The sequence below is a fragment of the Hemicordylus capensis genome, chromosome 1, assembly GCF_027244095.1.
Source record: "Hemicordylus capensis ecotype Gifberg chromosome 1, rHemCap1.1.pri, whole genome shotgun sequence".
Lineage (NCBI taxonomy): Eukaryota > Metazoa > Chordata > Lepidosauria > Squamata > Cordylidae > Hemicordylus > Hemicordylus capensis.
In genome coordinates, this window is record NC_069657.1 from 27,847,312 (window position 1) to 27,871,001 (window position 23,690).

Consider the following 23,690-nt stretch of genomic DNA (forward strand, 5'->3'; position numbering starts at 1 on the left):
TGAGCCCCTCTTCTCCTATCAACTTGTACAAAAAAATAGAGCAATACTTCCAAAAATGGAAGGGGCAAATCCTAAGTAATCTCGAACTATTTTTAGTAGTCTCATCCTATCCATCCATATATAAGCATTCATGCACTGGATGGGCGTCTGGCAGGAGGAGAAATATAGAAATCCCTGGAGAAATGGGGAGGGAGGGAGGTAAATCTCCTGATGTATCTGCTGGAAAATAGGCTGCCCTGGGAGTGCCACAAATGGCCATTGCTGGTAACAAAACTCACTCTGTGAACATATGAGAAAGATTAGAGGGAATCCGTGTGCAGCCTATCTTTAACCATACAAATGGGAAGAGAGGGGCCCAATTCTCTCTTCCTGGGGGAGAGAATAAGGGGGCCAGAGGACCCTTCCTCTCCAAATGAAGTAGTGCGAATTGGGTAAGGAGAGTCTCTGCCCTGCCGAGGGCGGGCAAAATGTCTCTGCCCTGCAGAGAGTGGGCAAACACTATCAAAAAGGCATGATCATGCTGATCATTCCCCCTCTAACATCACAGCCAATGGTTGCAGCTTCACTCGCGTGCTGACGCCTTGCTCACAGTCTGGCGACAAGACAGAAATGGAGTTTGCTGGGATGCAGCTTGGGATGCAGCCTGTGCAGACTATGAAGAGAGAGGGGGCCCTATGCCCTGAAAACGGAGGTTGCCAAATGTAAATCAATCAGTAAATCATCTGTGGTAGGGTTGCACATTTTGTATTTTTTGTTTCGATTTGTACCAAATCCGAATCAACCCCATTTTGTATTTTGTCCGAAATTAAGCCTTCTGACTCACCCCAGGTTTGTTTTGTATCTGAATTAATCTGAATCTGAATCCGAATTAATTCCAATTTTAAAAATGGGTCACATGGTCAAAAGAGTGGTGGGGGTTATAGTATTTGGCAAAGGGCTGGTTTTTAAAGAATTAATGAAGTTATGCGTCTTTCAGATTTTCCTCGTAGGGTATAATGGAGGTTTCTGCAGTCCCATAACTCCACTTGAGGGGCACTGGGGTGGCCCAGAGCAAGTGGCGGTGTAGTGCACATAGGGCGCCAACCACCCACATGGGTTGCCAACCCATGAAGTACAGGGTTTTGTTGTTCTAGAGGTGTTCTGAGAGTAGATTCTCTAGTAGCATATGAGAGTGGATTCATGGTTTTTCATTAAAAATCTCATTTGCTACCAGAGAATCTAAACTCAACACCTCAGAAACAACAAAGCCCAGTACCCCAATGGGTTAGCAATCCAGGGGGGTGGTTGGCACCCTCTGTGCACTACACCACCATTCGCTTTGGGCCATCCCAGTGTCTCCCAGGTGGAGTTATGGGGCTGCTGAAACCTCCATTATTCCCTATGGGGAAAAAATCTTAAAGACATGTAATCCTCAAAAATTCCTAAGAAATCAGGCCTTTGCCCTATTTGGAATCTGGGTGCACCACCCTTGGGGCACTGCCACTCAACCCACTGTTTTGCCCCTGAAGCCCCACATAAACAAGTTGAAAGAGTGAAGAGAATGATGAACAATGACACTTAATTTTTGGGTACAGTTATTTGAGAATTTTGCAGCAGGTGTGAGCCTTTCCCTGTGGTGCTAGCACAGCAGCACAACCCATTTGTGGATTCAAGCAATCTTTCAATAAAAACACTCCCTCCCCATGGAACAGTGAACACAGGTCATTTGTGATAGCAAGGCAGACCAATGAGCCAGAGTGGTGTAGTGGTTAGAGTGCTGGACTAGGACTGAGGAGACCCAAGTTCAAATCCCCATTCAGCCACGGTACTAGCTGGGTGACTCTGGGCCAGTCACGTCTCTCAGCCTAACCTACTTCACAGAGGAGAAACCTAAGTATGTAGTACACCACTCTGGGCTCCTTGGAGGAAGAGCGGGATATAAAATGTAAAAAAATAAAATAAAATAAAATAAAATAAAATAAAATAAAACTGCCTTGGTACTATGGAACAGCTTCAAATGTTCATTTAACCAAAGTGGAGTGAGCCGTAGCCCAAACAAATCAGCCTACTGCTCAGAATTGTTGAGATTTATCATCACTGCATTTAAGGAAGTGCAAAACAATGGATCATGGTTACAAGAAAGAGAGAAGCAACTAAGATTCTTCGGGATGTCAATAGATTGACAAGGATATTCCCCACCCCCTCGTTTTGTCTCCTGTAGTCCCATGTGGATGACCTGTCCCTAGCAATGGCAAAAGTTGTGAACCACTGGCTTAGACATCATATCCCACCAAATTACATTGTGGCCTAAATTACATTACACTGCTCAACTTGAGCAACAAAATGTAGACACCACTATCACTCATAAAAATCAGAAGAAAAACAAAATAGCTCTTCAAAAGAGCCCTGCACAAGTCAAGAGATTCTTTCTAAACCGTTGGAAAGAAAAAACCGGTGTAATTTCAGAATTTTCCTAACCAGCTTCTCGAAAAGCTTCTCCACACAATTTATACCATGGCTTTTAGCAAGAGCTTTGCTATTTAGCAAGAGCTTTGCAATTGCATTGAGCTCCCAAAGATATTTGGGTATTTCTGTCTCAAAATGCTGTCTTCCAAATCCCTTTGCAAGGTCAGTTTGCATTTCAATCACACTGAATACAACACATACTTAACTAAACTATTCATGCTCAACAGCTTTTTGCATATCTTATCTTCTGCTAATCACTCAGTGCCTCAGCTGGGGAGGAGAGAGTCAGAGAAGTCAATTTCAATTGAAATGCTTTTCCAAAGAACAAAGCATTCTGTCCGAAACACAGTCATTTCGATTTGGAAACAAAAATCTCTGTTTTTTTAATTCTTGATTTTGTTTTGGTTACAAAACCTCCTAAATTGCCATTTTCGGGCACAGAACGTTTTGTACCTGAATCGAAATGCACAAGCCTAATCTGTGGCATGATTCCTGGCTTCACACATTAACCACAGCTTCATCTACTTTAGATTTCCTGCTATGTCAGAATGAGGTCTAACACTGCAAATGAATATGCAGCGTGGCTTCTCCCATCACACTTATCTCCTTCCCATCAGCCTCTCTTTCCTTCATCTTGTTGGAACAAACAGGACTTTCATCTTGGCTCAAAGCGTGTGGGAGGATGAAGGAGCTAGCAGGCAGAAACTCTAGCTCTGATACTGATAGAGAGACGGGTAAGATCTTGTGACCTGATGTCCTTGGGACCCTAAGGAAGTTAGCTCCCCTCTGCAGGGGCTCATGACTTATATCTTCGAAGAAAATACACCCAAATTATATTTCTTCTTGTTATTTTTTTTTAATCAGCCACAGCATAGGAAAGGTGGATTCAGGAGCGTCCCCATCCTGACTCTTCCCTTGTGGGGTGAATATCCCCTCTCTATCTCCATCCCCCACTCATTACATCCAAGCCCAAATTCCTGGGCTGCCTTCCTTCAACTCCTCTGGAGTCACCTAGCTGTCTTGGCCTGAATGGCTCAGGTCCTCTTTTCAGCCTCCTCTCACACAGATGCAACTCCTTTCCATCAATTCTCTTCCATGACTCCTCTCACCCCTCCTCTCCTCACCTTCCCTGAGGTGCAGCAGCCTGTGTATCCATGACCTGCTTGGCCTCCACTGCACAGGCTATACCCTGTCATGATGAGATTTGAGCCTCTCACCTGGCAACTAGAATTGGTGCCTGGAATATAACTTTCAGATACCAGATCTGGTGCTTCATCGGGACATAGGAAGCTGCCATAAGGCCATAGGTCCATCTAGCTCAGTATTGTCTACACAGACTGGCAGCGGCTTCTCCTAGGTTGCAGGCAGGAATCTCTCTCAGCCCTATCTGGGAGATGCTGCCAGGGATGGAACCTGGAACCTTCTGCTCTTCCCAGAGTGGTGGCTCCATCCCCTAAGGGGAATATCTTACAGTGCTCACACATCAAGTCTCCCATTCATATGTAACCAGGGTGGACCCTGCTTAACTAAGGGGACAAGTCATGCTTGTGCTACCACAAGACTAGCTCTCCTCTTCATTTTGGGTGGCACCATGTATGAGTCTTTGTGAGATACCCTGGCCTCTAAAACGGGTTTGAACAGTCTCAAACCTTCCTTGGGTCTATTGGCCCTTGATATACACCTGGTGATATTGACATTGTGCTTCCATGCAATTCTTGCATATGCAGAAATAATCTGGAAAGTTACACCACTGCTAACTGGACAAAATGGCATATTTTGAAATGGCTTCCTTATATTTAGCAAAGGAATAGGAACTGTGCCTTTTCAGTCCAGTATAGTTCCCCTCCTAGTGGCTGGTGTCTAACCCTAACCCTTGTATTTATTTCCGGGATTTTGAGCTCCCTTAGGACAGGGGACCATCTTTCCATTCCTTTTGTGCTACGTAAATCGCTTTGAGAACTTTTTCTTTTGTTGAAAAGAGCCGTATAAATCATTTTCTAAATAAGTAACAGCATATCTTTTCTACAAAGTGCCGCTTTGTAAATGAAGAACACCTCATCTATTTGGAATGGATTGAAGAGTTCAGAACCAGCTTTGTTCCCCTTCCTTTTGTTTATTTTCCATTTTTGAAAAATTGTTAGGTAGGTTGATTAGGTCAGTTATTTGTTTTTACATTTATATCCCACTATTCCTCCAAGGCGCATGTGCACATGTGCCCTCCTCCAGGGTACATGGTTTTAAGTTTATCCTCACAACAACCCTGTGAAGTAGGTTAGGCTGAGAGATAGGTGACTTGCCCAGAGTCACCCAGTAGATTTCATGGCTGAGTGGGGATTTGAACTTGGGTCTCCTCGGTCCTATGCATTTGGGATACTAATATCCTACCTTTCTAGTTCTAAACCATGAGTTATCCAAGGCGCCTAACACAATTTTAAAATCACAGTAAAAGAAATAATAATAGGGTCATTTGCATGACCCATGACGCTGAGGCTTGGGAGGGTTGGGCTGAGGGGAAGGCAAGCGCCTGCCTGCCTTCCCCCACACGATCAGAGCTGCTCCCGGGTTCTGAAGTGCCACACGCCACACGACCAGCACATACGCACTCTGGGAGTGGCGAGGGTGAGGGGGGAAAGCAGGCTGGGTCCTCCTACATCCCACAATGCACCACGTGAGCAGCACAGTGCATTGGGGGGTTTCCCCACTGCTGGGTGCTCCTTTCCCCTGACTCTGTGGTTGCTTAGGCTGCTGGCAGCCCGAGTGCCCACATGACTGAGTGGTGAAGAAGGAGGGTGCACACACATGAGCCCACCTTCCTCACTTTTAGCCCAGGTTTAAAACCCGGGCTACCCGGCTGAGGAGCGCCAAAATCAGGTGCTCTATGACCAGCTCTACCCAGTTAGGGCTGCACTAACTTGGGTAGACCTGGCCGTGGGAACAACCTCACTAAGCTGCAAGCAGAATACACACAATGGTGTCCACAGTTTCCCTTTCTCCAGAACACTTTCCCTCCCTCTTGCTTTGTAGGTAGACTGTGTTCCAGAGGAGGGGCAACTGTGGATGCCACCTACAGCAGCAGATAAAGTTACAAAAAAACCATAAATCATAACAGAAAAGGGTGAGCCAGCAAAACTCAAACGTTCAGGCCAAAGATTTTTCAGATTGTGGTTTTCAGATTGCAGTGGAATGCCAAGAAGGAGTGGCGGGGGGTGGGGGGAGGCAACGAGATCTCTTGAGGCAGAGAGTTCCAAGGGGTTGGTGCTGAAACGTATGCCCTCAGGCATTCCCGCCAACCAGGACTTGGATGGGGGTGGGCCACACGAGAAGGCCTGTCATTATGACCTTAGTGAATGTGCAGAAGCATACAGGAGGAGGCAGTGCTTTCATGATCCTCCTCCAAAGCTATTTAGAGCCATCATTGTGGTGTGCTTTTTTAATCTTTGCATTCACCAAAGTGGTAGCCAAATTTATTTATGGGGCGATGACACAAAAATCCCACCATAAGTTTGATCTTATGGTAGTTTTAGTCTTCCCTGTATGTATTGTTAAATTTATTCCACTTTTTGTAATTCTGCATGGCTGTGCTATTGTCACCTTTGTTTTTGTTTGGCCTATGGCTGCAGTAAAAGAACTACTAAAAAAAAATAAAAATCCTTGCATTCGTGACTTTTTGCTCTCCATCAGTAGGAGGAACCACTTTCTACAGCGACAAATGTTTATATGAACAACTTGGGCTTGCCAAAATGACAGTGTTAAAAAATCAGACTTCGGTTTTGCCTACTTCCTTTTGGGTAAACAAGTGTTCTTCATTGGAGGGCCTGGGGGTCTGTGGAATCCCTCATCAACCCTCAGTGTGGCTCCCTGTCTGATTGTTCATTTGGCCTCTGTGAAGCTTTGGCCAAAGCTGAATACTCTGCACAGTCCCCCTGGCACCGTGGGGATACAACCATTTCACCGTGCCGGGCTGTGCATTCTTTCCCAGCACTGATGGTGCTCCTCTAAGGGAAATGGAGCCCTCTTGAGCCCCTGCACAATCATGGAAGGTGCACACAGAATGCCGGGAAATGTAGTCCTTCCCGGTGCCTTTCCCCTAGAGCTCTTAAGAGAGGACACTTTTTCCAAAGTTCAGTCTTGTGTGGAGGTCAGCACAGTAGGAAATGGCTCTCACCTTGAAGGTTTTTTGCCAGTGTGACTCCCTCTTGAAAAATAGTGAAGATCACTGAGGGAAACAGTGACTACTGATGAAGAAAACACATATATTTTTTGTACAAACACATGACAAATATAAGGAGAGCAAACTCATATAACCTTTCCAGGTATCCAGTACTGAACAAGGGGAAGGGAAGAGTCACAACTACTTTTCTCCAGTCCAGTGATAGGGTGCCTCAGTCTCCTTGAGTCTTCTCAGCCTTCGTCTTTGTATTTAAATAATGCAAATTTGAAAGGGAAAGAATTCCCCCTTCCTGCCTCTCCCCCACCCCCACTGTGATGCCATTGCATAATTATCTGGGCTGGTTGAAAGAATGAAACCCAGTTCAAAATGTATGAGTTCATTTTTATGTTCTACTGAGAAAATTTATTCAGTGTGACTGCTCAGTAGCGAGTGCAGTAAAACACCTTAATCCCTGGTTGAAGAAAGGTAATACCTTGACAGATGTGTGCCTCCTACTTTCCTTGCGGCCATGTTTCAACAACAAACCTTTATTTCTGCTTCTCGGCTGTAGCAGGGAAAAAAAATGAGAGGAGCAATAAAGCAGTCAGACAAATCTCTGGAGCCAGGCAGCAATGCAATAGTAATGACAGATTTTTAATGTGGCGGGAGAGATTGACAGGGAAATGTCTTCAGAGCAAAAGCACGCCAGATGGAATGAAAACGGTTTATTGGAGTATGGAGGTGCTACTGAACCAGATAGAGGGCGGGCTTAAGGTGGGTGTTTTCTCCAATTCAAGTAAACAAAAACAACAACCCGAAATCGCCTTATTTGGCCACTGTTAAAAAATAAAATAAAATAAAAGGGGGCTCTGTTGTCTCCACAAAACTTGCCAGAACTTTGCAAACTAAAACTTTAACAAAAGCCACAAGTTTTGAGTTTGCCAGTGCTGGGCAAAATGGCCAAGAGGTTTTGTGGGGGCTTATTTGTATATAGACCAGAAAGATATTTTAGAGTGGGGAAAGAGACTAAAATGACCAAAATCTATCAAATCTAGGGAAAATCAGAATTTTACAAAATCCATTCAGAAGTTCAATTAATGCTTCCAGAGTTAGGTTTAAAAAATATTTTTTTTAAAAAATCATAGTTGCATATCTTCACATCTTTTCAAGTAAAGTAAGGCCACATTTACAATCAGTCTAACTAGATTGATCCTAACAACTCAAATGAAGGTACAGCACTGTAATATTTTATGTCATAAATACATGACCCCATATGGAAATTAGAGGGATGGGAAGTGCGTGAGTGAGTGGGGGAGGAACAAAAATATATATTTAAAAACTGAAACTGTTTTAGTGGGTAGGTGTTTTAATACCTATGAACAGGAAGCTATCAAATACAAAATGCAACAAGGAAAACAAAAGATTATTGAGGCATGCCTTCTTGGTTTCTTTCAAAAGATACTGTGTTTTAATAGTAGTCATGATTAGTTCATATTCCATTGTATTTAACTTTAACTTGGGATGATAGCAGATGTTTACCTTCAGATTTTAAGAATGAGTTCATAGAAAGAAAGCTCTGTTCCTTCTCATTCTCATTTCTGAAATTAGCATAACACATTTACCTGAGGAAATGTAGAAAACAATAACAACAAAAAAGATACATGACTTTTCTTAACTTGACCACCAATTGTATACAAAAGTTTTCCTCCAGTTTTTGTGAGTTGGTTTCGTTTTGCTGAAAAATCTTGCAAAGTAAAAAGTTATAGTATTTGTCCTTAACTACTGTAATTGTACTATATATTCTCCAGTACAATTTGTAGGAAGGTAGGGGTAAGTGGGGGGAGAAGGAGGTGGAGGGTGGAAGCTGGAGGAAAGTCTGCAGTTTTTCCCCACGTCATTTCATCTGATATCTACAGCACTAGGATAACAAAGCTTTAGGCAAAATGGTTAACACTGACAGGAAAAGTAATTGGCAAAGCCTGGTGACAATCACTTTTTTTATTTTAAAGATTTACTGATTGTTTCTTCCAAAAAAAATAAAAAATGAAGGGGCTCACAATTTTATTAGCAGGTGTCTCTGCTGTAATATTCTATTTAACCCTACCTTGCTATTTAGTGTCCTATTATGCTGTAGGAAATAAAGTTTGCACCTTTTTCTGTACTGAGTTTGTTTTAAACAAAATGCTGAGTGCTGTTTTGCTGTGTGCTTTTGCTCACCATTATTTGGCAAAGAAACTCACATACAAGCTGATAAGCAAGATGCAAGACTGGAGAACAGAAATTAAAAACCACCTTAAATGAATATAGATCCTCCTTCATTCTCTCTCTCTCTCTTTCTCTCTCTCTCAGGGAAAGAATAGCAGCCTTAAAAAAAAACCCAGTATGTTTGTTGTTAACTTGCATTCTTTATTTGTTCAGTTAAAGAGTCTGTTTTTGTTGCATTCAGAAAGTCAGAATTCATCTGTGGCTTAAATCTGTGCATATTCTTCTGATAGCGGTGAGTAGTTAAAAAATGTTTTGGACTTTTCTCTATAGGTGTTGTTTAAATGGTGGAGACCATTGCATTCTTCCAAAGTTTTTGCGGCTTATTATTTTAAGGTTTCTGTGAAAAGCATGCATCTAGAGAAACTGAACGTAAGGTATGCATTCAAAATCAAGCTAATGGTTTAATTCTAAAACTGTATGAGACCGTATGCTTGCCAGTCTATCCTTAAACCATTTTACTGCACCTAGCAAGTTATGGAATATTAATCTCTGTTCAGAGACCTGGGCAATATCCAGAGACTCTCTGACAAGTTTCAACGGCTGCCTCAATGCAGAATGCCATTTGCTTTACACAGTTTCGACAAAGAATTTATCTTCTTCTGTACTCATGCTTTTTTAAAAACACTGCTTGTAAGTGCACTGGATTCTTTATAGTATTAGAATATCACATGCTTCACAGATTCTCCTTCAGATTTACTAGTCTTAATACTTAGTGTTTTCAGTCCAGAAGATGCTAAATCCAAACTTTCTACCTCAAAGTGTGTCCATTGGTCACTTACAAATTATTTTTTAGCCCTAAAATCATATCAAGTATATCAGCAAGCCTTCATGCACCCCCACACTGTGGAATTTTGATAATGTATGTCCTAACCGCTTAATTGATTGATTAGCTTACTGCCGCTTTCTGAGACACCAAATTTATCTTTAATAGCCGGAGTCAGGCACGGCAGGCAATCGGGGGGGTGGGGGGTGTCCCTTGGCGTCGATTTGCTCTTAACTGGAAAGTCATTACCACTTAATACATGTAGATTGTGTTGAAAGAAAATTATGTGTAATGAAATGAGGGAAAAATTAGTGGAGTGTTATGGGCGAAAGCAGATGTTACAGAGGAATTATGCTAGCAGAGATAATCACCTTCGCTAGCATTGTGTGTGCTGGGGTGTTAACTTGGGGAGAGGGTTGGTGAGTGAGCTAAATAAATGTATTGATTTACACGGATTTGCTCCTCCAAGCTACAATCTTCAGTCAGTGGCACACACTCAACCTCAAGCAACACTCATGCTTCTTATTTTGTGACTCTCTCCCCCCACCCAATTCTCCCCATTATGTGCAGATACCCTTGCTTGAAAAATGAGGAGAAAGAAGCTGTTGATTTGCTCAGGATCATGGAGACAAGAAGTATCCAAGGGCAGTGAACTGAAGCCCCTGCTAAGATCTGGATACTGCATCCTTCTGTCAACAAAGCAGGCAGTGTTAAAGGTACCTGTCCAATTTGGGAAGCTATAACATGGAGAGAATGGAATGGTATTGAAAAGGCAGGTTTTGGGGAAAGTGAGGAATTATAGCACAGGAATGAATCAAGAAGCAAAGAAATCACCCTGTTTGATTTAAGGAAAGAAAGCTGCTCCTTCCCTTTTCAAGAAAACTGTGATTTCCAATAATTTCAAAATTTTACAAAAATTCAATGCAACATTTTGCAATTGGAAAGTATTATTTATTCTTATAGGTGTTACCAGAGTTTTAACACTACTGCCAAACCAAATTTGAATCTGAAGACATTGATTCATTTATTTTTAGAGTTAGGTCTCTATATTCTGTGGAAGGTTTATTTGCACAAAGAATCATTTCTTTATTGCTTTTTTCCTAATAAAATAAAGTTGCCCCAGGAAGATATTACTTTGTAGATTTGACTATAAAAGCTACTGATAATTGGGCCTTTCCGACATATTATTATGCACCTTTGCCTTTCTAATGAAGCTTTTGCCACTAGGTTTTGTTGGTTAATTACAATAATACACACACCCCTTTCAAGATTCCTAGTCTCTTATTCCCAGTATTCTTGTAGGTTAGCAAGAAGGCTGTCAATTCACTTGTCAGTATATTAATGAGTCAAAGAAATGCAGCCAGCCAGCAATGAATCAATTGGAAAACTATGATAAATGCTTCAATAATTAAGGGAATAATTAAATTGCCGAATGTAGGATGGTTCTAAATGAAACAGCTTTTGTAATGGTGTCATATTGTTGTTTATAAAATACAAAGAAGAGCTGCCATTTAAACAATGCTGTGGGCCTCCTACTTAAAATTATCTGTCTTATCTTTCTTCACTGAATGTGGCCTCATTCCTGCACACAAATCTACATCCTCAAAGATCTCTTTGCACAAAGCTGGGCACACGATAACAGCCTGTAGGTAAAAGCAGGTGTATAAACATGGCTGATTTTTTTTTCTAACTAGCATTATATCCAATGTTAAATCAATCTATGAGATCACCTCCCCATTTTACCATGGCGATTTGCTGTGGCTACATTAATGTTTTCTGCAACAAGCTGTGAATGACAGTCTGCATCCTTTAAAACCAGTATACATTCACCGAGAAGTCCTGATTGGCTCACCATGCCCCAACAGGGTGTTTAAGGTTGCATGCCTGCTTTTTACATTTTATATCCCTGCTGAGAAAAATACTGGGGTAACACTGTCTCCTTCTGGATGGAGCAACACAAGTGTAGCCACAGCAGACTCAACTGTTACATAAAATGTGGAGCCATTTTGAAGCTGTGAAGGATCTTGCGAATATACTTCCCTATCCCCACTTATGGTCAAAACTATTCTGCCATCAGAACACCTAGCAGTTGGGGTCATCACTCCCTGAAAGCTGTCCTTGGATTGGCAGCTTGGCAATATTTTGGAGTAACTTAGTCACCCAGTATTATGTGTTTAACTGGTTGGTCTACAAATCTTCATAAAGAGGGGAATGAGCTCTGTGGGGCATTATGATGTAGTGGAAACCCCAATGGAGAGTTAAATCTTCATAGTGGCCATTTATAACTTTTCTGTATAACAATTCAGGGAAGTTGGCTTGAGGATGTTTTATTTAAAGGTGAGATGAAAATGCAATGAATTTTATCTATGCTTTGTCCATTTAAATGTAAACCAAAATTTTCCAGGAAGACAAATTCAGCACTGGATTTCCCAGCGTGTAGAAAATCCAGGATTGATTGTATGATGGATTCCTTCAGTAATTTTATGTGGTGTAATGATCCCTTCTTTATGCACACTTGTATTTGTCTTATTTATGCATTTGGCCCTCTTTTTATAAATATTTTATAAAGTTAAATAATGGATCGGGGGACTGTGCCCTGTCCTGTCTTATGAGCACTTCCAAAGTTAAGTTTTCATACTTGCATCTGTATGTAGGGAACTGGGTGGAAATGGCTGGAGATTTGTGTCTTTGGAAAACTGGAAGGGGATCAGACACTAGTCTCAGAGGCCACACTTGCAAAATTTCATGCAATGATTTCTAGAGTTTGTGCAACTCATACTTTCACCTCACTTTTCCATCATTAAAAAGATGTACATCTTCAGCCATTTACTAGTTAGTTCCCTCCGTATTTTTTAAAAATACAGGTAAGTAAATATAAGATAAAATTTCCTTAAGGTGGATGGGACACACAGAGAATAAAAACACAAGCATTTGAAATAGCTAGTAGAGATGTGTATGAAATGGATTTTGCGTTCTGTCCCAAACTCAAAACAAAATGTAAGTGGCCGAAATGTTTTGATGAAATAACCATTTTGAGTGTTTCAGCCATAGGGAACAATGGGGAAACTTGTCCACTTGCCCATTTCTTTTGTGGGTTGGGTGGTAGGTAGCACCCATCATGCCCCACACAACCTGCTTTGGTGTCCCTAGCAGCTACCCATGGAGAACAATGTGGTGTTTCAAGTTTCCCCATTGTTCTCTATGGCCAGAAAAAGCTGCACTCACAGAGTGCACACACAAATTTTGAATTCATTTTGAAATTCCCTCCTTTTGTGTCCCCCTCCCTCCTCTCTCCCCCCAGCCAATGAGGGCACAGTTGCCCATGACAACACTTGATCTGTATGATAACAAGCCAACCAAAAAGCAATGAGATTACAAGCCAATCAGAAGCCAGTGCCAGAAAACCAATCAGCAAGGGGAAAACAGGCCTCCAAAATGCCACTCGGAACGTTTTGATTGAAACGGTGTTGGTTCTGTTCAGAGCTCAAAACCGGCCATTTTTCTAGAGGATGTAAACAAGCTCAAAACACTTAAAATGTCCTGTTTCGAGTTGGAACGTTTTGCTCTCAGAACATTCTGCACATCCTGAATAGCTAGTGTTGAGCCAAAGGGGGAGTGTGGCATGTGATTGTCTCCAAAGCTGTTGCTGGCTGCAAAAGGTGGCTCCCTCTTGGCGATTTTTCATGGGGATGTGAAGGGGGGAAATGTTCACTCATTTAGAGTGAGGAAGCATCACCATCATTCTGGACTGAATTTCTGATGTGGTCTCTTAACAAAATTTGATTGGCTATGCACACATCCCATTCAGAAACATTTGCTCTCAGACTAAATTTGCTTTGTGATATAAAGACAGCAAGGCAATAAAAACACAGACAATGACTTGTGGGGAAAAGGGCTGGATCTTTATTTAACATATTCAGACTGAATACTGCTGTAGGTCTAAGCTCCACCCCATGAAGAATTACAGTCACTAACTCAAGCCGGAGGTCAGATGGAAGTGTCCTTCCTAAAGACCTAGCTCAGAAAGGACTTGGGACCCTGCTCTTCCTCTCCAACCCCCAAAGGGAGTCATGGCATTTCAGAGATTTCACCCTCCTGAAGCCATTCAGCCTTTGAGGTGGGCAGGGACACCAAAATAGGGAGGGCACTCAATCATAGCACTCATTCCAAACCATTATGGTCTGATTGACCATACCCCTTACTGAAAGATGCAGATGCTCACCAGCAATATATCCCTACAGCTATCCCCTGCTCACATTCAGTCTGCCCACTGTGACCTAGCTAGGGAGGACAGGATGGAGTAGGCAAAAAGTGGGGGGGGGGGAGGGAGAGACCAATCAGTTGGGACACAAAGAATTCCTACTCTGCCCCCAATAGGATGACCAGCAATGCTCATTCTGTCCGCTTGGATGGAAGATAAAACCCAATGCACGATGAGGTGCAGGGAAGGGAGAGGTGCAAACAGCCCTGCTGGCCACCTTTCTCCCTGCCCCTAAGGCGCCTTAGCCCACCCGCAGCCTTATGCCTCTTATAATCAGGTGGCAAAATCACCTTCCCACCATGAGACTGGGGAATAGCATTATTGTCACATAGATTAAAATGATTGACACACAGTTTCATGATGGTATTGGGACATCCTCAAGCTGGCAGCATAATCCTGAATTGGTGGGATTTACATGGTCACTGTGAAGAAGACTCTTAAAAGCGGGGGAGGGGCACAAAAGAAGCTGCTGATCAAGCAGTGAACAGCCCTAGAACATGAGTAAAAGAGGTGAGTGTGCATGCAAGTGCTTTGGGGAATATCCTGGACAGCCCTAGAAAGAACACCTAGCAATTGAGTAGCCATTAGACACTGCTCTCAGCCTTGCAATTTAAAAGGATCCTTGGGTAGATTGCAAACCTACAGAGAAGTCTACAGAGAATGCAGAGAAGTCTCTGGCTATTTACACTTCATTGGTGATGGAAGTATTGAACTGCCCACACTTCTAGAACAGACTGGCTTGCTGCTGAGAACAGAGGGTTGGGTACTTAGTGGTACCCAATTTTCCATATTTGTTTTCTTGGAAGAAACCTGTTTCATCCCCACTGTTACATCACGAGGCAGAAGAAATCACAGAAGGAGATAACAGCAGTGGTGAAAAGAGATAACATTCCTCTTGCATTTCTTTCCACCAGAACAGGGTTTCCCTTCTACTAAACTTAAAAAACAAAAAACAAAACAAAAAAACCACGGAAACAAAACTGCCTTAAACATTTCCTGTATTTTTTTGACATTCATTCACTTTGCTCAGACTCCTTTTCAAGCTGCTTGTTTTCTGTGCAAATTGACCCAACTGAGCTAATGTCCGCTTTGGGATTATTTTAATGAAAAGCGGTATAGAAATGGAACAATAAATAAATAAAAATGTCACAGAGGTTCACAAGCAGTCACTTTAGAAATGGCATATGCTAACAGTTGTGGGAACTGAGTTTCAGACATACACCTATGCAAAATTATTATACTCTGTGGGAAATAGTTAGCAGGCAACCTAATCAGAAAGACTGGATGTTGAATATTTATTGAGAAGTGTTCCAAACCAACCAAAGGCATTGAGATGAAATTGTGGGTCTGAAGAACTAAGAAATTTGGAAACTGCCTTGTCCTGAGTCAGACCATTGGTCCATCTAGCTCAGTATTGTCTACACTGGCTGGCAGCAACTCTCCAAGATTTGAGGCAGGAGTCTTTCTCAGCACCACCTGGAGATACTACAGATTGAACACATGACCTTCTGTAGGCACAGCAGATGCTCCATCACTGAGCTACAGCCCCATCCTTTCTGTGATGACTAACTATCAAAATAAAGGGACCTTCCCTGATTATTAAAATGATGCTATACGCCTGTCGGGAGTTCCTCCCCTTCCCCGTGAGACAGGATTGTGTACCCAGCCAAACGGCAGGGTGCCAAGGGAAGCCGGGGGCTCCAAATGCCAAGGCCACCCCAGCAATTACCTCTCAGGAGTCAGGGAGGGCTCGGAGAGACGTGCAACAGCTGCTGGGGGATGGGCGGGGACAGCCCAGGAGACGAAGCTTGGTGGAGAGGGAATAGCCACGATATTAACTCCACAGCTGCAAACAGGTGCAGGGATGTTAAGGAAGGGGGTGGAGTTAGAGAAAGTCCCTTTTGGGAGCCAGGGTTTGGCTGGCCATGACACCAGCACAGCCAGGGAGGATGGAGCAGGTTGGAACAGGGAAGGAGTTTCTGAAATGCAGGACTCTATTTAAGCCAGGGGCTGCTGATGAGGAGATAAGCCGAGATGGGCTTGTTGGTCTGACTGTCTCCCGGAGGGGAGCTCAGACCTTTTTGCTCCCGCTGATAGGAGAAGAAGGGAGTGAATGAACTTCACTCCTTCCCCAGCTCTGAGGTTGTGATCACGCCTAGAATTTAGTGTTGGAGAGCAGAAAGTTTGCCTTGGAGAATTCCTCCCCACCAGGAATGCTGACAACGCCCACTAGCCCCAGTAGTATCCCTCCCAAAATAGAAAGGGGCTGGTGTGCGGTGGGAGTAAAGAATAGCCTTCAGCTGTTTCCTATGTAGCCTTCAGAAAAATAATAAAACAGAACTGTAAGTTTAAATTCACAGAGGTCATTCACACAATCAAAAGCGGAGGCTACCCCAATTTCGCCCCAGCGTATGAACCACCGGGCTCGGCTGCGAGCCCGGTGGTTCCTAGGCGGGTAACCCGCCTAACCACCCCTGCCCTAAATCCAGGTTTGCAGAGCGAGCACTCCGCAAAACTGGTTTTAAAGATCATGAGTAGCCATGGTGTGGCTCTGCGCCGCAGTTACTCACGAGTAGACCCCTGGAGGGGAGGTGAAAAGTCACCTCCCGGCTCCAGGGGTCTCCCCAGTATGCCCTGCGTGCTCACGCAGGGCATACTGTAGTTTCTGGGGGCCGTGTGGCCCCCAGAGCTCCCCAGCCCCCGCCAGCTCCATCATGGAGCCGGCAATCATGTTGGAGGCTGATCCGGCCACCCAGGACTCCCTCCCTGATTGTCTGCGGGGAGAGCAGGCTTAGCCCGCTCTCCCCACTCTGCTGCACAAACCGGATCTCACTAATCGTGAGACCTGGCTCACTGTGTTCTACCCGGGTCTGGGAGCTGTGTGTGCTCCCAGTTCTCGGTTGTGTGGAAGCAAGGTAAGAGGAAAACTTGGATAGAAGCGATTGTGTGCAGGAAAAGCTACCCAGAGGTTCCCCTACCTTGCTTCCACACAATCACGTCTACCTAGGTTTTTCTCCTGCCTTGCTTCCACACAACCAGTAACTGGGAGCACACAAAGAGCTGGGCCTCACGATCAGGGATACCCAGGGGGTATTCTGACGATCAGCAAAAATAGGGCTAGCCTCCACTAGCCTGATTTTTGTTGATCGTCAGAACCATCGGGCTCGCAGCCGAGCCTCGTGGTTCTGGAACGGCTAACCTGCTCCTGTAGCCCACCACTTAGCCCGGGTTTCCGGAGTGAGCGCTCTGCTAACCCAGGCTATCTGCTTGTGAGTAGCTGCAGCGTGGCTCCACACCACGGCTACTCATGAGTAGACCCCAGACCGGGGGGCAAAAAGCCGCCTCTTGGCTCGGGGGTCTCCCCAGTATGCCCTGCGCTCTCACGCAGGACATACTGGGGCTTCCGGGGGCTGTGCAGCCCCCAGCTCTCCAGCTCCCGCCAGCTCCATCTCAGAGCTGGCAATCGTGTGGGTAGCCGAGCCGGCTGCCCAGGGCTCCCTCATGAGCGGGGAGAGCGGGCTTAGCCCACTGTTCCTGCTCACAGCCCCAAACCGGGTCTCACGGATCATGAAACCCGGTCCCTGGTTTAGCAGGGTGAGTGGGGAGAGCAGGCTAGGCCCACTCTCCCCACTCACCAGCAGGGAGGGAGCTCTGGGCAGCCGGATCGGCTGCCCACATGATTGCCAGCTCCGAGATGGAGCCAGCGGGGGCTAGGGGGAGCGGGGGGCCGATCGACCCCCAGAAGGTCCAGCATGCCCTGTGCGAGTGCGCAGGGCATGCTGGTGAGACCCCCAGAGCTGGGAGGAGGCTTTTTGCCTCCCCTCCGGGGGCTTCCTCATAAGTAACCACAGCGCGAAGCCATGCTGCAGCTACTCATGATTATTAAAACCAGGTTTGCAGAGCGCTCGTTCTGCAAACCTGGTTTAAGGGCAGGGGTACTTAGGCAGGTTACCCGCCTTGGAACCACTGGGCTCGCAGCCGAGCCTGGTGGTTCACACGATGGGGCAAAATCGGGCTAGCCTTCGCTAGCCCGATTTTGCCCCATCGTGTGAAGAGCCTCACAGCTCCCCAACCTGGGTAGTACATCATTTTTTATCTCACTGACAGTGTAATCCAGTGCTTGCCTGCTCAGAAGGAAGTCCCATTAACTTGAGTGCAACTTACTCCCAGGTAGGTTGACATAGAATTGCCGCTTAAACCTTTAATCATATCCATTTTCTGATTAATTATTGGAGTTGAGATGAACAGACTCGGAGCTGTACACAGGGTTGCCAGCTTTTCAGTCATCCTCTACAACTGTGTTACTGATAGTGGCTTGATCTGCAGACATCATAAGATCAATGTTTACCTGCATACCACCAATCACAAAGAGTGATTGTATGGCCGGGCCATACAACTTGTACTTCCATGACATTCCAGATGAGTTGCCAGCCTGCTGGCTTCCCTGCACATTCGTGGAGGAGGCTGTCTCATGGAGCCCATTAGTTGCATGCACTGGCCTGCTGTGGTTTGCATATTGAGAAATACCAATATCTTTGCAGCCAAAGTGCTTTCTGCAGGAAAGGTGTCCTATTCTACCAACACAAACGAGTAATAACTGTACTTTTATCATGCTGAAAAGGAGAATGTCTGGAAATGATTGTTTGTGGAGAATTCCATGAGCAGGACATAAATGCCAGCTTATTCATTGCAAATCGTTCCCTTTGACCTGAAATCTGCATGGGATGAGAATAAGTGGTGCCATTTCTTCAGTACGTTGCAATTTTACAGTTCTAAAGAATACTATAGGAGGATATTACTGGGCAGGTCTGAACAGTGTGCAAAGGACATTACATATATTTAGCAGATCATCTTCCCATCTCGTTTTGCTTGCCCAGAAGGATAACTGTATTAGTCTGTTGCAGCAAAAACAGCAAAGAGTCTTGTGGCATCTGGAGAACTAGCAGATTCATTGTGTCATAAGCTTTTGTAGACTAGAGCTCACATCATCAGATCCAAATCTAACCAAGTGGGCTCTAGTCCACAAAAATACAATAAATCTATTATCCTTTAAGGCAGGATTTCTTAACCTTAGATCCCCAGATGTTGTTGTATGACAGACCCCATCATTCTTAGCCTGATTTTTCCCGATCATGAGAACCACCAGACTCGGCTGCGAGCCCGGTGGTTCTCGAGCGGTTAACCCGTTCAAACACCCCTGCCCTTAGCCTGGGTTTGTGGAGCGAGCGCTCTGCAAAACCGGGCTCTCTGGTCATGAGTAGCTGCAGCGCGGCTCCGTGCCGTGGCTACTCGCACGTAGACCCCCGGAGGAGATGCAAAAAGCTGCCTCCTAACTTCGGGGGTCTCCCCATTATGCCCTGCATGCTCGCACAGGGCATACTGGGGCTTCTGGGGGCCGCGTGGTCCCTGAGCTCCTCAGCCCCCGCCGGCTCCGTCACGGAGCCAGCAATCATGTGGAGCCAGCAATCATCTGCAGGAAGAGCGGGCTGCGGGGAGAGCGGGAATGTCATGGAAGCCTGCAGTTTGGGAAAAAGCGGGTCTCACGGATCGTGAGACCCACCTCATGGAATTGTAGTGCAACAACATCTGAGGACCCAAGGTTAAAAACTGCACTTTAGGGTATCTAAAAGTCAAAAACCATCATAGAGCACACCACAATCAATATGGTTAAACAATAATACAGCAAAGAGGCACTTCACACGATTGGTGTGAAGTGCCTGAAGGGGTTCTGCAGGGAGAGCGGGCTTAGCCCACCCTGAATCAGCTACCCACACGACTGCGGGCTCCATCATGGAGCTGACAGGGGCAGTGGGGATCGGGGACTGTGTGACCCCCGGAGGTTCCAGGATGCCCCGCGCAAGCACACTGGGCATCCTGGAGAGACCTCCAAATCTGGAGGCTTCTTGCACACTGTTTGTGCACTGTCGCAGCACATGATCAGAAAACCCGGGTTAGTGGATTGCTCGTTCTGCTAACCTGGGCTAAGGGGAGGACTACTTTGGCGGGCTAGCCACCAGAGAACCACTGGGCTCACCTGCGAGCCCACTGGTTCTCACTATGGGGGGAAACTGGTTCTCACTATGGGGGCTTGGCTTCTTTAGCCCAGTTTCCCCTCCTCATGAGAACAGCCTCAATAACTCCCAACCCAAAATTCAGTATTTAAAACAGGATCTAAAAATAAAAAGCCTAGGTTTAATAAGAGACCCAGCATGGCATAGTGATTACAGCCTTCAACAAGGTCTGGGGAGACTCAAGTTCAAATCTCAATTCAGTCATGAAACTCACTGAGGTGCTTCACACGATGGGGCTATTCTGACAATTGGCAAAAATTGGGCTAGGAAGGCCTAGCCTGATTTTCCCCGATCGTCAGAACCACCAGGTTCGGCTGGGAGCCCAGTGGTTCTTACGGTCACCAAAAATCGGGCTAGTTTCTGCTAGCCCGATTTTTGCTTATCATGAGAAGCACCCCTAAGTGTATCTGGGCCAGTCACGTATCTCTCAGCCTAACCTACTCTACCTCACTCTACCTTGTTTTGGGGTTAAACACAAACCTGTAGACTTCTCCCCTTGGAGGACGAGTGGGATATTCATGTAAAAATAAATAAATAAATGACCAGTTCTGGTCATCCTTCTCCATAAAATAAGATCTTCAGAGAACATATTTGGTTCCCTTTCTCCAAGAATGGTTCCCACCAGCACACCAGCTTTAACCAGGTGAATGGACACTTGGCCACAACCACCACCCGGCCATCCAGGAGCAAAGCTGGCTTCAGAAATATTCCCAAATTGCAAACTTAACTTTTTTGGGGGGGTGGGGGCAACACCTTCCAGAACTGGCTGTAGCTCTACCCCAGGTATGGCAGCACTACTGATTAGAAGCACTTCTCGCTTGTCTGGATTAAGCCTCAGTTTTATCTGTGACAGAGAAATCAAACCATGGAAGAAGTTCAGCAGCAGATAGATATCTGGCTCTATTCTTCCTTGTTTATATTTATTTGTTATTTCTCTGTGTAAACCACCCTTAGCCATTTTTGGAAGGGCGGCATTGGGGCCAAAGGCCAGGGCCTCCACACCCCCTGGGGGCCTCCAAATCTTTTTGAGTCAGTCCCAGGGTGTGTGGTTGCATTAAAATGTGTTGAAAATAGTGGCGGCGGCGGGAGTGGGGGGAGCTCCAAAGGCCTTTAGATCCAGGCTCCAAAATTACTTAGGTGCACCTCTGGAGACAAGAAGGAAAACTGTGAGCTGGGTGAGAGGCTGGAAAATCTTTCACAGATCCTGTAGCCCTCACAGTTTGACTTGAACATTATCTTAAGAGAACTTTCAGCTCCGCTTTAGCATATGGAGCATTGCAGAGAAAATGTACTTCACCTTTGTGGTTTGATTGATGCTCTTTGGCCACCTCTTCCATCCCACCAGTAATACGTGAAGTGCCTGACTCTGTGGGCCACTTAGATGACACGCGTTCTTTTTGTGCTAGCACTGCAGTTTCCAAAGGACTACTGATGTGGGAAATGTCCATAATCCATCTGGCTCATGTGATGTGGAACTTCAGATATAAGTGATCATATAATATGGCAGCAGATATCATGTTAATCATCAAGGTTGTACACACAACCTTTTGCTGGACCAGGGTGGGCGGGCTGGGGGAAGGCAGAAGAGTACCTCCCTCCCCGCAAGACGATCCAGCAGTGCTTCCAGTGGTGAGGTTTGCATGCCCACATGACTGGCACTGCCATGAGCCACATGATGTTCTGGAGGCTGAGAAAATGCATCCCGACCTCCAGATATCCCACAATGCACTGCACAATGAGCACAGTGCAATGAGGGAGTCTCCCATGTTTTGAGCACTCTAGGCACCTGGTAGGGGTGTGCACCAAACTGGCTGGACGAGTTCAGTTCAATTCTGAACTGGACCCAAACAGGACCGGGCAATTTTTATATGTATGTGGGGTGTTGGGCTCCACTGAGGTTCCCCCTCCCCCTGCCAGCCTTGACCCAGGCCATGCAGAGGCCCATTGTGCATGCGCGGCAGCCTCCAAAATAGCTGTAATGAGGGGGAAAGGCCCAGAAAGAGCTGAAGAATCCCAAACAGGGCAGTCTTTGCCATGAGGAAGGTTGGGGGGGGCTTCACAGATCCCCCCCCCGGCCTTGGAGAAGCACCCCCAGAAGGAGTAAGTACTATTTTAAAAAAAAATGACTCACAAACCACCTGAACAGCCGGGGAGGGGGTTTGGTCTGGAGTCAGACCGAACAGGGGGTGGTTCGGTTCTACCCTGAACTATAGAACCAAATCGGTTCGATGTCAAACACATTCAGTGTTGAACCAGTTTGCATGTCTGTAGCACCTGGGTAAAAGGGCATGCTCACACCCTTTTTACCCAGGTAAAAGGTCAGGTAATATTCCCGGGCTATCCAAGGAGGAAGTCCTGGGAGCAACCTTTGGGGAGGTCTGACCCCAGAAAGTGTTTTTCCTTTCCCTCCCCAAATATGTAGATGAGGAGCTGCTTCTCAAGCTTTCCCTCTGTCTACACCTGTGCAAGAGGATTAGGCTGATTAACTCTCTATAACTGTCCATACTGTCCTTTCCCTGAATGTTCCCTGGGAATACTTGGAGGCACTGTTGTAGGCAACCAGTAGTCATTTGGTCAGGTGCCAACCCTGCCATTGCAGAGCCCTGATTGGTAGTAGTCTGAGCAGTAAGCTCAGGGTGTGATGCCAGGGCATGCATGTGTCAGAACCTTTGCCCATGAATACAGTGCTGCTTCAGAGTATGCAATGCATAGGTCAACCCTTTTCTTTCCACCCCTATATTAATATGTTGCATTCAGTTTCAGGATAATCATTATTATCTCCAGGAGAGCATAATGGTTTCTCCGTAGCATATGCACTTTATGTTTGTGGTAAATTTTGTGATTCAAAATTATAGGCTTGTGGAATAGTTTATTATTATAACCATTCAGTGGCGAGAAACTGTCAACTATTGTAATGTGTCAATGCTATGGGTAAGTGGTTAGATTCTGCTTGGTATATATCAAGCTGTACGTAACCTGTTTTGTTTTGTTTTTAATTTAGACTTTTAACCCATTCTTTATCCAAGGGCTTGGAAGAGGAGCAGCATTTAGGAACAGTTATATACATTAAATTATTCAAGTTTTAAAAGCATTGGTTTCCCTGAAAAACTCACAGGCAGAGTACGATGGAGTCACTTCGCAGACTGTAGGAAGAGGTTGTCCGTCACTACCCAATATAAATCTCAGTGGCTAGTTCTAGACCACCATTTATGATGTTTGCTTGGCAGGGGAAAGAAAAGTTCATGTAACCACAAAAACGACTTTGAATCATTAAACTAGGTTTAGGTATAGATAAAGTGTGCCACAGAGCACTGTGGTTGTCTTTGGTAAAATACAGGAGGGGTTTACCATTGCCATCTTCCATGCAGTATGAGATGATGCCTTTCAGCATCTTCCTATATCGCTGCTGCCCGATATAGGTGTTTCCCATAGTCTGAGTAACATACCAGCGAGGATTTGAACCGGCAACCTCTGGCTTGCTAATCAAGTCACTTTCCCGCTGTGCCATTAGGTGGCTTTTACTTACTGGTTAAAGTAATGGTATAACATTTGCACATCTCAACATGTATACAAACTCAAAGCCTAGTCTCTTATACAAGGATATCTACACAATAAAAGAAGGTTAGAATCAAAATTTTGGAAGGGCGGTATAGAAATTGAATAAATAAATAATAAAATACATTGAGAAGATCGATGAGAGAGAGAGAGAGAGAGAGAGAGAGAGAGAGAGAGAGA

At 45.0% G+C, this 23,690-nt stretch overlaps 1 long non-coding RNA gene across 1 annotated transcript in view; it reads left to right on the forward strand.

Annotated features, from left to right (window-relative positions):
- The first annotated feature begins 8,844 nt into the window (after positions 1–8,844).
- The window catches only part of LOC128342535 (uncharacterized), a 30,268-nt gene continuing 15,422 nt past the window's right edge, over positions 8,845–23,690 (forward strand). Inside the window, exons 1-2 of the long non-coding RNA XR_008315055.1 lie at positions 8,845–9,092; positions 10,194–10,339. This is a non-coding gene — a long non-coding RNA (uncharacterized LOC128342535). The remainder of the gene's footprint in view (positions 9,093–10,193; positions 10,340–23,690) is intronic.